Genomic DNA, 12,720 nt, shown 5'->3' with positions numbered 1-12,720 from the left:
GGAATGTAAAAAAGAATGTGATAATTATCCAGAAAACCAACTCTTATGTGAGCTGTAACATAGCTTGTTCTCCCTGCTTGTTTTTAAACACTCGAGGCGATGATTTAACTCTCACGTCTGAGACATTTCAGGTACGTAGTTTGTTAGTACCCGTGCCCTCCCACATTGCTTACCATTATTTCCCTCAGCATTTCTGCCCTCACTAATTACCCTGACAAGGTTGTAGTGAGCCGCCTTCTTGAACTGATGCAGTCCATGTGGTGTAGGCACACCCACAGAGCTGGTTAGAAAGGGAACTGGCTAACATTGGCTGATACTGCTTGACATAGTTTAGAACTGGATGACACAGAATAGCATTGATTGGCACAAATGCCAGTGGATGACATTAAGTGATATTGGATGACATTGAAAAGATGGTACAGACCACGACAAGTTGTCACAGAATGACATAGGTTAAAATTGGATGGCACTGATTTGCATTGGCTATCACTGGCTACAATTGGTATCACTGTTCAGCATTGCTTAACACTGGCTGACTGACTCACACTGGATCACGTTGACAGGCTGACACTGGATGGCATTGGCTCGTATGGGCTAGCACTAACATTGGCTATCGCTGACTGCTATTAACTGATGGTGGCTGATTTTTTTTAAAAAGTGATTTGTGTGCACATGTATGTGATAGCAAGTGTCAGATAATGCCAGTCAATGATATTCTATGCCATCAGTAGTAGTCTGTGTCAATCTGCATTAGATGGAGTGAACCCAATGCAAGAATAATAGCATGTGTCAGCAGTGCCAATTAACAAGAAAATGGAAAATTGTGTGGGGAGGAAGAACAAAGGGATGTAGAAATAAAGAAAATTCAATCATTACACATAGCTTCACAGATCAGCAAAGCGATTAAATTTTTAAAAAAACACTGGGATTTATTCCTAGGGGCATATAATTCAGAAGCAGTAAAATTAGTTTAAACTTACTTAGGACCCCAGTGAAGCCACACTTAATGATATGTTTCTGATCTCAGCACAATAAAAAGATATGGAAGCACTGGAGGAAGTGGAAGAAGATTTACTATACTGGCGGCTAAACTGAGAATGAGAGCCTTCGGAAAAGATTGCACCAGTTGGGGACATTTTTGTTTAGAAGCGGGAACAACTTTAACATAATCAATGGATTCTACATGATAGATGCACTAGGAAGTGGAACTGAGGATGGTAAATACATTGATAAATCAATAGATTAGGTAGGCAAATAAAGATATTTATTTGTTTAGCATGTGGTTACAATGTGAAACTCACTACTTCAAGAAATGATTGAGGCAAAAGGCTTGGCTACTTTCAAAAGAAAACTTGATAAGTACATGAGATAAAAGACAATCAAAAGATGTGCTGGAATGCTGAAATGAGGTAGATAGAAAGGAGGAGACCTGTATGGTGTAAAATCACCAGCACAGATTCGTTGGGCTGGATGGTCTGTTTCTCTGCTGGATATTCCATGTAATTCTTTGTGTGTGTATCTGTATATGTTAACAAGTGTATTCATTTGTGTATGTGTGTTTAAATATAATTGTGTATGTGAATGTATATTTCTCTTTCATAGTGTGTATGAGTACAATGTACGAGTTTATTATAACAATGTGCTTATGTAATGTAGGATCAAATTTAGAACTTCAGTTATGAAGATAGTTTGGAGAAGTTAGAATGATTTCCCTTGGAGAAGACTAGGCTGTGAGAAGATTTGATAAAACCATGAAGGGTCTGGACAGAGCAGACATGGAGAAAATGTTTCCACTTGATCGAGGAGGAGACTGCAAAGATCTACAGTAATTGTTAAAGAAGAAAAAGTGACATGAGGGAGATTTTCACACAACAGGTGTTTGGAATGTGGAGTGCACCGCCTGAACGGATGGTGAACGCAGATTCAGTTGAAGCTTTCAAAAAAAACTAAAATGTTTCCCGAAAAGGAAAAATGTGCAGAGTTATTGGGAGAAGGCAGGAGAATGGCACCTAGTGAATTACTCATTGAGAGAGCCAGAGCAGACATGATGGGCCATATGGCCTCCTTCTGTTCTGTGGACCCCACAGTTAAGTAGCTTGCAATACTCATTACCTTAGCTCATTTATAAGAAGTGGTTCAGTTTTGGGCTGCAGATCTGAAAAGAAGTGTGCTGGCATTGGAGGGAGTTTACAAGAATGATCCCAGCGATGAAGTGCTTGTCATCTGAGGAGCGTTGAGAACTCTGGGTCTGTAATTTATGGAGTTTCAAAGGATGACAAGGGACCTGATTGAGACTTACAGAATACTGAGACGCCTGGATAGATTGGACATGCAGAAGATGTTTCCACTAGTAAGAGAAACTAGGACCAGGGCGGGAGGAGTGGGCGCACCTTCAGAGGACAGGGACGACACTTACGAACTGAGATGAGGAGGAATTTCTTCAGCTAGGGAGTGGTGACTCTATGGAACTCATTGTAATAGACTGCTGTGGAGCAAGTCATTGAGCATATTTAAGACGGAAATAGCTAGGTTGTTGATTGCTAGAGGATCAAGGCTGCAGAGAGAAGGGAGGAGAATGGGCTTGAGAAGCATATCAGCCATGATTGAATAACAAAGAAGACTCAATGGGCTGAATGGCCTGACTCTGCTCCTATCTCTGATGGTCTTATGGTTCTTTGGGGGCAGGAGCCAGTGACTATGACATTAAATCCAAGAAAATAGATCAAAACCTTCATGAGAAGACAGAAAGTAATCATCTTGTTGGGAAGCCAGTGAAAACTGACAGCAGCCTTCAGGAGATTTATCATGAGATCTACTGAAAGGGAAAAATAAGATTGAGACTGGATAACTTCAAAATTCAACGGCTGCAGTGTCTCTGTAAATATCGAACTCAAGTGAGACGGATTCTGTGGCATTTAAGATGTTTACCGCATTGACAATAAACTGCCATTTTATGTTTAACTTCATTTGAATGGTGTGACAAAATTGATGGTCCTTTTGTCACACTTTGTCACATGGCATTTCTGCTATGGCAGGAAGAGATTGTGATTTGTTTACTGTCAAGACTATACTATGGACACAGTCCCCAGGTGTGAAATTACAAGATGTTTTCAATCAAGGGGACACTCAGGAAAATGGGAGATCTTTAAATGATGTGTTTGTTTCAAAAAGTCAAAGTTTTCTAATTTATTTTAGCACATGGATGATATCTTGCAGTCTTGCTTACAGGATATGTTTATTTGTGATTCTTGATTTCTGCCTGTGGACAGCTGCTTCACCAATTAGCTCCAGTTTTCTTGATTTTAAAGGGGGAAAAGTCCACCAGGGTTCCTGCTTGTAATCACTGTCCAGTGATTCACACTGAACTATAGGGAGACAAATTAAGACTTCCCCCATCTACATTAAGTACTGCAGTGGGAGGCACATTTGTCCACTGAGCCAGTGATGTTGCTGTTATGCATGCATTACTCAGTTGGTGGTACTTGTTGTCAGAACATGACTTCTGCCTTAAACTTCCCTCGTGAGTTCACAGACCCACAGAGCCTGAGGCTGTGGAGATGGTGCGAAGCATTACAAGTTGTCTCAGGGTAGCACAATGGCCTTAGTGTCCTGGCTTGGGCAAGTTTCACAAAGACATTGTTCACACAAGGTTGTATTTCTTCGCCCTGTACAGTCATGTGCTTCTTCTTTACTTTTGGACGGAGGCAAAGAATATTGCCCCTTGTTGGTCAGCAAGACATACCCCGAGGTGAAGAATTGAAAGCTTGTTTCACAGCAGATGGCAGGCAGACAAGACTGGATGTTGCTGCTATCACAAGCAGAGTTCTATCCGACCATTGACCCAGCTCCTCTCATCATCACAGTCCATCAACAAAATGCTTCGCTTCACTGTCAACTTTTCAGTTGGTTGGGCAGCTAGTATGTGGCCAGAATAGCACCGACAGCTTATGTTTGACTCCTTGTCTGGCTGAGCTGGACTTGGGGACAGACTCTTTATCTTGCCCCCTCGTGATATTGCAGCACAAACCATGCTTTAGTGGCTCTCGGATACTAACTGAAGAAGAAGAGTGTCCAGTTATTTGTCTCAATACTGTTTGTGGGATCTTGCCTGGTGCGAGTTGGCTGCTCTGTGTCCTATGTTATAACAGTGACTACATTTCCAGACTACTCCTTTGTGAAAAGTGCTTGTATGAATGCAAGCAATATCCTTCTTTCTGAGGCCCGTGATGGGTTTGACGCTAGTTTAGATTATTGGAATGATTGCCTCCCTACAATGATTGTTTGTAAACCCACTGGGATAATATTTATATTTTACTTCTTAGAGTAGTGCAACTTATATGGGGCAGTTCTACACATATAGGTCTGTTCAGTTCTGAATCATTTGAAAAGGAAATAGAAGGCAAGATCACTCCACAGTAGGCTGTTACCTTTATTTTTTTCTTTTTGGTTTTGTCTACGTTCAGTGTTTCTTCTGCAGAGGAAGAAAAGGGAAGCACAGTGCTCGGTAGTTAGCACTGCTGCCTCACAGCTTCAGGACCTGGGTTCAATCCTACCCTTAGACAACTGTCTGAGTGGAGTTTGCACATTCTCCCCGTGTCTGCGTGGGTTTCCTCCGGTGCTCCGGCTTCCTCCCACAGTCCAAAGACGGGCAGGTTCAGTAGATTGGCCATGCTAAATTGCCTGTAGCGTTCAGGGATGTGTAGATTAGGTAGATTATAGGGAGATGGGTCTGGGTGGAATTCTCTGAGAGTTGGTGTGGACTTGTTGGGCCGAAGGCCCTGTTTCCACACTGTAGGGATTCTATGATCTACTTTGCTGCTTGAAGGTTCCAATTGACAAAAGGTCATCAACCTGAAACACTGGTAGAATCTCACCAACTTTGTCTCTGATATAATGATAGGGAATCATTTCTGGGTAGGAAATATGAGCCCCTGATCAATGACCTTTCCATTTTCTCTTTTCAGGAGTCAATCAATCCCCTAGGACTGCAGTCCAATTGTGGAGAATGGGTCGGATGAAATTATGGAAGCAGAAATTGCAGGAACAATTCAAAAAGGGACATCAGTTATTGGTCTCATTGGAAGCACTGTGTGAGATAGCTCACTCAGTGAGTGAGCATGTTAGGGTTGTAAAATAGCCAGGAGATAGTGAAGAACTTATTTCCCACTTTACAGATGCTTCACTGTGGAAGTGATGGTAGATGCAGTCAGAGCACAGAGACAGCTGTTTTTGCTATCAGACAGTAGGAAGAGACCAGCGAGTCTCAACAAACATAATAGAGAAAGACTTAAATACTAGCATTTACATAGCACTTTTCACAGCCATTAAACTTCTCAAAGTGTTTTACTGTTTAAGTATTCTTGAAGCTTGGTCACCATTATGATTAGGAACCCCAGCAGCCAATCTGCAGACAGCAAGCTCCCATAAACTGCACAGTAATGATGACCAGATAACCTGGTCTTCTGTGATGTTCACTTCAGGATAGTTAGTAACTCCTCTGTTCTTCAAATGCAATCTTATATATACATCCACCCACAGAGGCAACAGGGGCCTTGATTTAATGTCACATCTGAATGACAAGGCTTCTGACAATGCAGTACTCTTGTGGCATTGGATTTTGCACTCAAGCCATGGTGCAGCACTTGAACCTGCAACCTTATGGCAAGAGACCACCAGCTGAGCCCTGGCTGCCATCGGAGGCTACAGGAGAGGTAGGGATCCTCAAGGTAAGTGGCAGCCGTCACTCGGTACAGGTATCCTTTCAGCACATTGTGATTGGTCTCACCAGGTTCCTCCTTGGCGATCCAGCTCTAGAGACCCTTACCATGCTGAGCTGTTATTCACCCCTTCCACAATGATCTGTAACCACACATCTCGGAACTCCTTCCCGAGAAAAAAAAACCTTTCCCTTCTCATTCTGACTTTTCTTAAAGCAGAAGAAGAGCTCACAACTTTCAGGAGAAGCAGTATCTATGGTTTGGAGTTACATCCTTAATCATCTAGATGATAATGGATGAGGAAATCCTTGAAACGGGCTGTGCATAACAGTGTAAGTCATTTCTTTTTTTAATTTCACTCATGAGATGTGGCCATTGTTGGCTAGACCAGCATTTATTCCCCATCCTAATTGCCCTGACAGCAATTAAAAGTCAATCACAGTGCTGTGGGTCTGGAATCAGCTAAGGACAGCAGTTTCCTCCCCTGTTAATGAACCTTATGGGTTTTTCCAACAATCAACAATGGTTTCATGGCCATCATTAGACTCTTAATACCAGATTATTTCAGAACTCAAACTTCACCATCTGCCATGGTAGGATTCAAACCTAGGTCCCCACACCATTACCTGGGTCTCTGGATCATTTACTGACTATACCACTAGACCAAAGCCTCTCCACACTATTTCTGATAGAGAGCTTGGAATAATACAGAGACCAGGTAATTTAATGCTCCTTGACACTGACAGGCAGGAGGCCCATGGGTAACCGATCATGGACATCCCCTTACAGTGAGTCGGTTTGTTTTGTTGGGAAGGGGATTTGGCTACAATTACTGCCACCCCTCATGGTTGGAATGACACGAGTGCCAAGCCATACACACTGTACTGATTTGAAGTCTCCCTGATTAGGGATGTCCCAAGTGTCACAGGCAGCTAGGTCTAGGGCAGCAGACACCAGCAGCATACCTGGATGTTCCTGTTCCTCCTCTTGACCTTCTTCCTTCAAAGACATGGGACATCACTCTCCCCCCTCCCTGGATTCCAGCTCCACTTTCCTGAGCAATGTCAAATTTTCCAGGCTGCAGCACACCAGGAGTGACAAGGGAAACCCTTTCCAATCTATATTGAAGGCCATCCTGAATCTGTTAAGATACTGAAACTTCACTTGGAACAAGCTGATAGATTGTTCCATTGTGATCCAGATTCCAAATGTCTACAATTGTACCTAGCCTTCACTTGTCTGAAGAGGTTTTGGTGGGCCAGTGATGAGTGAGAGATTCTGAGTATCTAACCCCGTAACTCTGCATCTGTAGCTGTTCAGGGAGTGTATTTGATCTTGAAAATACATGAATTACAATATATGAGAAGCTTTTTGAAGAGATGTTGAGCCGATTTGTAAATCATAAGGAAGCTCCAGTTATTGTTCATTTCTCCAGTACTTCCAGCCCCTGACCTGAATTTCACAGCTGATGCTCAGATTCATTTCTGCAAGACATTAGCCATTCTCCTGATGTCACCTATGTCACTTTTCCTTTGACCTAAACCTTGTGCTTTGGTCTGGGTTCCTGGAGTTTCAGATATGTTTCAGAGAGGGAATCTCAACTCTTTGCCCTGCTGCCACTTTGATTTCTCCCTCCTCCCTTAAACTGGTGTCCAGGACCTTGACCACCAACTTTGCTGCAATCAGCAATCTCAGCACAAGCAGGGGTTTGAACCTAGTGTCCAGTTGCCATGTGCTTTAAGGAAATGTGAACAGGATGGTGCTATTCAGTGTCTCCAGCCTGCTCTGCTAGTATACACATCAGGCTTAATTTGTACTTAATTCTTCTTATCCACTGAGCTCTGTAAAAGTATTGATTGTCTTACCAATCAAAAAAAAACTACCAAGCTTGAAAGCACTAAATGACCCTCAGCATCACAATCTTTTCGGGAAGGGAGTCCCAGCTTTCATGCACACTTTGCGTGAGAAGGTGCTATATACAGTCTGTGATTGTTAAGATTATGTCCCATTGTTCAAGATTCCCTACCAGAGAAAATACTTTCTTAGAGGCTACCTTTTAGAAATACTTTCAACATATTAGACTCCTCAAGCAGATCACTCTTCGATCCTTTAGACTCAACAAGTACAAGCAAAGTTTCATAGAATCTCTAAAATGATGAAGCAGGCCATTCGGCCCATCAGCCTTTACCAACCTTCTGAAGAGTATCCCACCCAGATCTGGCCCCCCTACCCTATACCCATAACCCCGCATTAAACATAGCTAACCCACCTAATCTACTTATCTCCAGATACTATGGGTAATTTAGCACAGCCAACCCACCTAACCTGCACATCTTTGGACTGTGGGAAGAAACTGAAGTCCCTGGAGGAAACGCATACAAACATGAGGAAAACATGCAAGCTTCACACAGCCAGTCACCCAATGAGTGAGGCAGCAATGCTAACACTGAGCCATAATACCACCAGTTTGTGCAACTGATTCTCATAATGCAGTCCTCAAAATGCTGTTGTCATTCTGGTGAATCTCTGATTCATGCCTTGTTTTCTACCAGACAGTGACAGGGAGAGCGGGAAAACTCAATGATATATCTTCGAGCCCGTCTTGATGAAACACCAGGATTGTTATGGCTTCTGTCCTAGTGTTAAATATATTTGCCTCGCTTGATCAAGTCCATGTGATATGGTGTCAGAGAAATTGATAGATTCCTGGTAAGAACCCTGACCAAATCTTCAAAGCAAATTATTCTACTTAACAAAGAGGAACTAACATTTAATTTTAATGACTACAGTTTTTTGGAAAAACCTATTATTTCAGAACTGGTGATTCATTTATTTATATGGTTTATTGAGCATGGATATACTGTATTAATTATATTTAAATAGACAGACAGCTTCATTTTCAAAATAAAGTTTCATATTTTAACTTAATGATACACTTATCAATGATGTACATGGCAGTAATTTACTGTAGTCAATGAATGATGTGGTTGCCATTTTTAATAATTTTATGGATGAATCAGTCCAGCCAAAAGCAGGCAAAGCCAGTTCCTTACAATTCCAACATGCTTCAAGTAGTTAGGAAATGAAATGGAAAGCAGAGCAGTTTTGATTCCCAGTCTATACAACTCCAGCTGAGCTCTGAAACAGGGAGATGATGTCGTCAGAGTTGCTACTCCTTATCAGTGTCCAGCCAACTCTGTGTGACTGAGAGACTAGCAATCAGCTTGGATTCCTATTCCTGGTCACAGTCTCATGCTCCCTAGGTTTGGGAGAGGGGAAAGCAGAGGTGGTTCCTGTTTCTAATCAATGTTCCTTGACCCTTGCTGGAAGTGGATATAAGTGAGAAAACAGGTTCTGCTCAAAGATGATGATAGCTTCACTGCCAAATACTCCACCGAGCCTGACTGAGTTTGTTTCCATTAGTTTGGGAATGTTAGCAGAGGGGCAGAGAGGGCTGCCATATTCACAAGAGAAGGAGGCAATTGAGAGACATGAGGAGAACTGTGAATACCAATTAAAAAGGGAGATGTATTGGGGTAAAACTTAAATAAATGGATTTTTTTCAAGACTACTTAAGTATAAAGTGAACAAACTTTAGTACAATTCGGTGGGAATCAAACTTCAATACATTCAAATATAAAAGAAAACATGTTATGAAATGGTAAGAGCTCACAAAGATGTAGCTTATGTGTGATAAAAGGCCTCGCAGCTACAGTAGTCACTCCAAGTGGAAAAGGGAGGATACTGTGGTTTCAATGCTTTCCGTCTTGGGCATCTTCAAAGCTCGTACCCTGCAGCACCTTGTCAGACCCTCACAAGCAACAAAGCCTTCGAACCACTTGTTTATCACTAAAAGCTAAATACGTCCATTGATAATTTAACTGCATGCATGACTGCGGGGCTGTACGTAATGCCAGTCATTTGATCGGCATTGCTTATTAAATATCAAACAAAAGTCAGACTGTTTAAAATAGGACACAAGAGTGTTAAACAGAGAAGAGACAAGAATGTCCTTCACTGCAACAGGCAGCTGGGTTTGTTGGTTTCAGCTAAAGATCCTTGGGGGAAATGGGAAGGGAGGGGGTGGATGGAATACTATTGCCCATCACATGGTTTTAGTTATCTTGAATCTCCAGACACTGCACATGACTTTCTGTGAACTCCCCGAATTGTTAAGTTTTAAAGGTCAGACCTTTAGACATCAGTCTAATTAGATCAAAAATTAAATAAAATTACTTTTCATATTAGATAATATAACATCTTGTTAAATAGCAGGTTAATGGTGGAATCTGAGTCGGCTCTGCACAGTTCTGATTTTCTAATGTTAGAACTGACCCCGTTCAACAACAGTTAACAGTCAGGAAGTGTTACATTTGCTACCATTTTAACACAACTGCAATGTCCTTTCAAAAAGCTAGCACAGAGGTTATGGGTCCAATGGCCTATTGCTGCACTGCAAGATTCCAGAGGCTTCCAAAAACAGTGAGGTAAATTTTCTCTTTGGGGGTGTCACATGATGGTAATCAGTGACTTGTTTAATGGCAAAGATGGCAAGGCTGGCATTTATCGCTTATGCCATGGTATTTTTTATCCATTCGAAGGATATGGGCATCACTGGCCTATCCAGCATTTATTGCCTAGTTGCCCTTGAGAAGGTAGTGATGAGGCCTTTTGAACCACTACATTCCACCTGCTGTAGGTTGACCTACAATGCCTTTAGGAAGGGACTACCAGGATTTTAACCCAATGACATTGAAGGAATAGCAATTCAGGATGGAGAGTGGCTGGGCAGAGAACTTGCCATTGGAGGTGTTCCCATTTATCTGCTGTTCTTGTCCTTCTAGATGGAAGTGGTTGTGTGTTTGGAAGGTGCTGTTTAAGGATCTTTGGTGAATTTCTGCGGTGAATCTCATAGATAGTACACATGCGGGAGATGGATTGGACCCCTGAGGAAAGGTCATTGGACCCGAAATGTTAACTCTGGTTTCTGTCCACAGATGCTGCCAGACCTGCAGAGTTTTTCCAGCAATTTCTGTTTTTGTTGCCACTTGATGCCCATTGATTTCAGTTTTGCTTGGGCTCGTTGATGGCACACATAGCCAAATGCAGCCTTGATGTCAAGCACTGTCACTCTCATCTTCTCTCTAGAATTCAGCTCTTAGTCCATGTTTGAACCAAGGCTGTATTTGAGGTCAGGAGCTAAATGGTCCTAACTGGGCTTCACTGAGCAGGCTATTGCTGAGCAGGTGTTGCTCGATAGCAGTGTCAATGACAATTTCCCTCACTTTACTGATGGCCAACAGCAGACTTATGGGCTGGTAATTGGCCAGGTTGAATTTGTCCTGCTTTTTATGTACATAACTGTACACATATGAAAAGCTGGTGGAAAGTCTTATTCCTGTACTGATGCAGTCAGTTTGGTAAGGATGATTCCATGATACTGGGAAGATATTGATACAGTATTAATGAAGGACCAATAGACATTGGATATAGCATAAGAACATAAGAAGGAGCAAGCAAATCAGCTTTTTGAGCATGCTTCCCCTCTGTATAAAACCATCATTGATCTCCCTGATTCTCTTCTTCCCATGCTGTAGTCATATCTTTGACTTCCATTAGCACCGAGATATCTAAGGCACTGTCTTGTACATAGTCAATGATTACACATCCAAGGCTCTCTGGGCTAAAGAATTCCAAAGATTCACAACCCTCTGATTGTAAAAAGTTGTCATCATCACGGCCATGCCATTTCTGATGAAATGTCGTGTGCCTGAATTGTTATCAGAGATAATGGGAACTGCAGATGCTTGAGAATCCGAAATAACAAAGTGTGAGGCTGGATGAACACAGCAGGCCAAGCAGCATCTCAGGAGCACAAAAGCTGACGTTTTGGGCCTAGACCCTTCATCAGAAAAGGGTCTGATGAAGGGTCTAGGCCCAAGAATTCCAAAGATTCACAACCCTCTAATTGTAAAAAGTTGTCATCATCATGGCCATGCCATTTCTGATGAAATGTCATGTGCCTGCTGCTTGGCCTGCTGTGTTCATCCAGCTCCACACTTTGTTATCTTGCCTTAATTGTTAACTCTGTTTCTTTCTCCATAGATGATTCCAGAACTGCTAAGTAATTCCAACATTTTCTGCTTTTATTTGCAATTTATGGCTTTCATAATATCCTTGCTACTTTTATTAGCTGTGATTCAGCCTCTTTTTCTAGTGTGCTCTTGTTGCTTCAACAAATATAAATTTGTTGCAAATAATGAATAACTCTTTAAGTGCTTGCCATTGCTTTTCTACTTTAACATTTTTCAACATAGTTTGCCAAGTTCATTTTGTCAACTCATGGAATCATTGAATCTTGACAGTGTGGAGCAGGGTCTTCGGCCAACCATGTCCACGCTAACCTTCTGAAGAGCATTGCACCCAGAGCCCGATCCACCCTCTTCCTGTAACCCTGTATTTCCCATGACTATTCCACTTAACCTACATAGCCTTCAACACTATGTACATTTTAGCATGGCCAATTCACCTAACCTACGCATCTGTTGACTGTGGGATGAAACCAAAGTACCCAGAGGAAACTCACGCAGACAGAGGGAGAACATGCAAACTCCACTCAGACAGTCGCCTGAGTGTGGAATTGAGCCTGGGTCCCTGGCAGAAGTGCTCACCACTGAGCCAACATTCTGTGCCCTTAATTCCTTCGAATCCTCATAATTTCTTTTAGTCACATTTAAATTTCTAGCCTTAAAAGTTAAGAGTTAACTAAATCACTTTGAAACTTAATGTCTAATACAATCACATTATGATTAACAAACAGCTCCTTCTTCTCCACAAAGTTATTAAGGAACCCTTTTCATTTCATAATACTGCATTTAGAACTGCCATTTCCAGTTGCTTCCTTGACATAATGATCTGGTAAAGTATCTTTTCTTGAAAACCTATCCATTTATGGGGTATGGGCATCTTTGGGAACAATTGTTATCAATTTAAGGTTCCTTCA

Source organism: Stegostoma tigrinum, chromosome 28 (assembly GCF_030684315.1).
Source record: "Stegostoma tigrinum isolate sSteTig4 chromosome 28, sSteTig4.hap1, whole genome shotgun sequence".
In the NCBI taxonomy this organism is placed as follows: Eukaryota; Metazoa; Chordata; class Chondrichthyes; order Orectolobiformes; family Stegostomatidae; genus Stegostoma; species Stegostoma tigrinum.
This window is presented reverse-complemented; position numbering follows the sequence as displayed.